Source organism: Scylla paramamosain, chromosome 37, assembly GCF_035594125.1.
Source record: "Scylla paramamosain isolate STU-SP2022 chromosome 37, ASM3559412v1, whole genome shotgun sequence".
Lineage (NCBI taxonomy): Eukaryota > Metazoa > Arthropoda > Malacostraca > Decapoda > Portunidae > Scylla > Scylla paramamosain.
The window spans coordinates 4467501-4472500 of record NC_087187.1 but is presented as its reverse complement, the minus strand read 5'-3'; positions in this window follow the sequence as shown (position 1 = coordinate 4472500).

Here is a 5000-nt window from a genome sequence, read left to right as displayed (position 1 = left end):
TCATCATCATCAAATAACAATTGCTAATCAAGGTGATGAAGACCCACAAACACACACACACACACACACACACACACACACACACACACACACACACACACACACACACACACACACACACACACACACACACACACACACACACACACACACACACACACACACACACACACACACACACACACACTCACTCACCTGCCTTGACCCAGATTGACCAATTAATACAAAAATAGCAAAACAGTCAGTACTGAGAGAGAGAGAGAGAGAGAGAGAGAGAGAGAGAGAGAGAGAGAGAGAGAGAGAGAGAGAGAGAGAGAGAGAGAGAGAGAGAGAGAGAGGTAAATAAGTGGAAGGTTTAGTCTGGTTTCAAAATGTATATATGATTTAATACACGAGCATAACTTTTCTTTCTTTCTCCTTTCCTTCCTTCCTTCCTTCATTCATTCATACATACATTCCCTTCTTCGTTTCTTTTCTTTCATTTCTTTCTTTCTATCTTTCATTAACCAAGACACAGAATAATTTGGCACTTAAGGCATAGAAAAATGTTATCCTTGAGGCATAGCAAAATTGAAAGAAACTGAACGACTTAATAATTGCGACAATGATCCAAACAAACTAATTAGGGTCAGTAATCAGGGCAGGACAAGATTAAGAGGGGACCTAAGACCGGTACTGAAGTGTCCTGAGGGGCGTAACGAGGGTGATCCAAGCAAAGTCCTCAGGGTCAGTAATCAGAGTAGGACAAGCTTACGAGAACATAAGAACATAAGAACATAAGAAATAAGGGAAGCTGCAAGAAGCCACTAGGCCTACACGTGGCAGTCCCTGAATGAAATATACCTACCTGTTTCCACCTATCATCCCCATCCATAAACCCGTCTAATCTTCTTTTAAAGCTCCCTATTGTCTTAGCACTAACATGATTACTCTATTTGAGAACCAATTTCTTCCTATCTCTTTCTTAAACCTAAATTTTTCAAGCTTGAACCCGTGATTTCTTGTTCTCTCCCGGTTGCTGATCCTAAGAATTTTGCTGACGTCCCCCAAGTGTCCTAACGAGGGTGGTTCAATCAAAATCGCCAGAATCAGTAATCAGGGTAGGGCAAGAAATATTGGGTTCAAGGTCAGCGGGAGTCAGATTTTTTTAAACATAGAAAAAATTGGCTGACAAATAGAGTGGCGGATGAACGGAGTAGACTCAGTAATTAGGTTGTTAGCGTTGAGTTAATACGGAGCTTTAAGAAATTAGACAAATTATATGACAGGTGAAAATAAGAAATTAGTTCTCATATAGTGATAAATTAATAGACTCAGGTTGTTAGTGTTGAGTCATTAGAGGGTTTTAAAAAGATGAGAGAAATTTAGGTATAGAGATGACAGGTGGAAATAGGCAGCCATGTTTTATACAGGGACTGCCACGCGTAGACCTGATGGCTTCCTGCACCCCCCACCCCCCGTGTGTTCTTGTGTTCTTTCGTTAGGTTCAAGATGGCGGATTCTAGGTTAAAAAATTCACGGTTATTTCACCATTCCACGTATTTTTAAGTTCAATGTTTTCTCCCCCAGTCATAATCTTTTAATTACTCTCCATTTTCTTTCCCTCCGCTAATTATAAGAAAACGTAAAGTCATAGAGGGGAGACGAAAGAAGTTTTTTTTTTTTTTTTTACTTTTTACGGAGAATCAAGAATAACTTTTTACATTTTTCCTTTATTTTTTTTTTAAGGGAGACTTAAAAATTATCTTTTTATCCTTATTTTTGTGGGAGATTCAAGATTTTTTTTTTTATTATTATTGGAGGGAAACCTAAGAAGAGCCTTTATTCGTTATTCTGGGAAAAGTGAATTGTAACTTTTTTCCTCTTTGGGAAAATTTAATAACTTTTCAATTTTTTAGGGGGGAAATTAATATTTTTTTTCATTATTTTGGGGGAAATTAAATTTTTTTTTTTCATTATTTTGGGGAAACTGATAACTTTTCATTATTTTTTGAGAAAATTCAATAACTTTCAATTATTTTGGAGGGAAATTAATAACTTTTCATTATTTTGTGGAGAAATTAATAACTTTTTAATGATTTTTGGAGGAATTAATAACTTTTCTTTATCTTTGTGAAATTAATAACATTCTTCTTTATTCATGGGGAAACTTAATAACTTTTCAACAATTTTTTTGGAAAATTGATAACTTTCTTTCAGTTATTTTGGGAAAATTAATAACTCATTAATTAGAGGAAAATTAATAACTTTTCATTATTTTTTTTGGGGGGAAAACTTAAAAAAAAAACTTTACATTTTGCTTTCCTTTGTCCTCACAGATTTAAAGGAAGGCAAACAAAGAAAACGAGGAGAGGAGGAAATAAGCAAGGCAAAGAAAACGGGAAGAAGGAGAACGAGGAGTAATTCTTGGCAGTAAAGCTTGAGATAAGGGGAAGGAATGACGTCAAGAGTTTTTTCCCCTCTTTCTTCCCCTCCCCTCTTCCTCTCTTCCCCTCCCTCTCACTTCCTTCCTCCCACGCGTCCTTCTCTGATTCATCCTTCTCTCCATGCCTCCCCTCCCTCCTTTCCCCTTCCTCCCCTTCCTTTTCCTCTCCTGATTCATTTCCCCTCTTCTCCATATCTCCCCTCCCTCCATTCCTTTCCCCTCCCTCCTTCCCTCCCTCTCCTTTTTCCTCTCCCTCTGATTCACTTCCGGCTTTCCCCATATTTTTTTTCACTTTTCCCTCCCTCCCCTAACTTACCTTTGCCTCTTTCCCTCGTTTCCTCCATTCCTCCCGTCTCTCCCTACATTCCCCTCACCTTCCCTTCCTCCATCCTTCCCTCCCACGCTGCCTCCTTCTCTTCCCTCACTCCCCTCAGCTTTCCTCCTTCCCTCCCTTTCTCCTCCCTCCGCCTCTCCCTTTCTCTCCTTCCCTCCGAGCAGTAAACATTCGGTGACTCATCCCTTTCTGAGAGAGAGAGAGAGAGAGAGAGAGAGAGAGAGAGAGAGAGAGAGAGAGAGAGAGAGAGAGAGAGAGAGAGAGAGAGAGAGAGAGAATGGCCGTGACTTTAATTCTTTATATGTTTTTAATTCTTCTTTTATTGTTTTGTGTGAATATTTATTTGTTTATTTGTTTTATTTATTCGTTCATTTATTTATTTGTTTATATATCGAAAAAAGAAGAAGAAGAAGAAGAAGAAGAAGAAACAAGGAAAAAGCAGGAAAAAAAATAAGAAAGACAAAAAAACACAGGGAAAGAAAAGGAAGCACCGAAAGAAAGAAATACAAAGGAATATGGAAGAAAACAAAGGAATACAAAGGAATAGAAAAAAAGCAGGTGCAAAGGAATAAAGGAGAAAAACTAATAGATAGATAATGGATAGATAAATAGATAGATAGATAGATAGATAAATAAATAGATAGATGGATAGATACATACGTAGATAGACAGACAGACAGACAGATAGATAGATAGATAGATAGATAGAGAGATAGATAGATAGATAGATAGATAGAGAGATAGAAAGATAGATGAATAAATAAATAGATATATAGATGGATAGATACGTAGATAGATAGACAGATAGATAAATAGATAAGAAAGATCGATAGACAAACAGTTACTTAGAATAACAAATTGACTGACATACGAAGATAAACATATAAAATAGATAGATAAACAGACAGACAGACAGACAGACAGACAGACTTACAGACAGACAGACAAACAAATAGATACACAGACTAACACGTAGACGGACTGACTGACTGACTGACTGACTGACTGACTAACTGATGCAAATGCCAACAACAAGAGGGACAAAAGGCGTTGGTAGGAAGGAGTAGGACAAGGACGAAGGAAGAGGAGGAAGAGGAGGAAGAGGAGGAGGAGGAGGAGGTAATGGGCACGTTGCTGTAACCTTTAAGCGTGAGTGAGAGGAAAGTGGCGTTATATCTCCTTAAAGAGAGAGAGAGAGAGAGAGAGAGAGAGAGAGAGAGAGAGAGAGAGAGAAGTTAACCTCGTTTTCCTTTTCATTTTCCGACCCATTTCTTCTTTTGTATTTAATTATTCTCTCTCTCTCTCTCTCTCTCTCTCTCTCTCTCTCTCTCTCTCTCTCTCTCTCTCTCTCTCTCTCTCTCTCTCTCTCTCCCTTTGTGCATCATTGCCTTTCTTACTTAATGACCTGTGAGCGAAGGAGGAGGAGGAGGAGGAGGAGGAGGAGGAGAGAAGAAAGAGAGGAGTTAGGTCAGTCAGAAGGAGGAGGAAAGAGGGAAGTGAGGGAGAGGATCGTGCTGGTGAGAGGAGGAGGAGGAGGAGGAGGAAAGAAGGGAGGAAGACTTTTACATAATGAAGTGTTTCCTTGTACCCTTTAACCTAGGAAGAGAAAGAGGAGGAGGAGGAGGAGGAGGAAATGAGAAAGAAAACAATATGGAAGAAAAAAAGTGAAGAAGAGGAAAGAAAAAGAGAGAGGAAAGAAGGACAAGAAGTTAAGAAGCAGGAAGAACAAGTTGTGAAAGACGAGGAAGAGGAAGAAGGAGAGAAAGAAGAGAATATCAATAATGAGTTAAGTGAAACAAAAAAAAAAACAAGAAGAAAATATTAACAGAAGCATCCAAGCAGAGAGAGAGAGAGAGAGAGAGAGAGAGAGAGAGAGAGAGAGAGAGAGAGAGAGAGAGAGAGAGAGATGAATCCATAGCTTCTAACAATTGCAGGAGTGTCTTTGTGTTCTGAGAGGAGGAGGAGGAAGAGGAAGAAGAAGAAGAAGAGGAGGAGGAGGAAATAGAAAGTTGTACATTTAATCAATCAGTCAGCACCTCCTTCCTCCCTCCTTCTCCTCCTTCCTTCCCTCCTTCTCTCCATCCCTCCTTTCTTCCTTCTTCCTCTCCTCCATTTTCTAACACTTTTACTTTAACTTCTCTCCTATTTTCCATTTTCTTTTGGCTTTCCTTCGTTTTCTTCATTCTTTAATTCCTTCCTTCTTTCCCAACCTTCCTTTCCTTCTATCCCCCCATCTTTTCT